The following is a 742-nucleotide window of genomic DNA, read 5'->3' as shown; positions in this document are numbered from 1 at the left end:
TGCCCTGAGGAGAGCTGCTTGTTTCTACTGCATGATTTGTGTTTCTAAGTGTGAGTTCTTAATGCATAAGATCCAGCTAAGCTCCAGCTTCTTTGTTAAGCAGGGCACTCCAATGCCTGGTCCTGTATATGGTGCAGCACAGATTTCAAGCAAAAACGTAACTTTTGTAACTAATGCACTTCACAGTTTCGAGCTCTGCAAACTGTGGTAAACCATTCAGCCTCCTAAGTGAAAGCATCCGTTAAATTTGCAAATTTACAGATGTAGGTGCTGAGAAACTGCAGAAGGTTGTTCTCTCTCCCATTCATTCCTCTGGGAAAAGAGCCACAAATATGATTGTAGACTCCACTGCCCTGAGTAGAGCTGCTTCTTTCTACAGCTTGATTGTGTTTGTCAGTGTGAGTTCTTCATGCAGAAGTGTCAGCTAAGCTCCTCCATCTGTTGGAAGCAGGACACTCCAATGCCTGTTCCTGTATACGGCACAACACAGAACTCTGTCTAAAACGTCACTTTTGTAACTAAAGTACTTCACAGTTTTGTGCCGTGAAAAGACTCGCAAATCATTCAGTCCCCTAACAGGAAGCATCAGTGAATTTTATGACTTTCCAGCAGGAGGTGCAGAGAAACTGCTGAAGTTTGTTCTCTCTCCTATTCATTCCTATGTGCAAAGAGTCACAAACACCTTTCTAGACTCCAGTGCCCTGAGGAGAGCTGCTTTTTTCTACTTCATGATTTATGTTTC

The sequence above is a fragment of the Octodon degus genome, unplaced genomic scaffold (genome assembly GCF_000260255.1).
Source record: "Octodon degus isolate 3935 unplaced genomic scaffold, OctDeg1.0 scaffold00332, whole genome shotgun sequence".
Lineage (NCBI taxonomy): Eukaryota > Metazoa > Chordata > Mammalia > Rodentia > Octodontidae > Octodon > Octodon degus.
The sequence above is the reverse complement of the archived record's forward strand: the minus strand, read 5'-3'. Positions refer to the sequence as shown.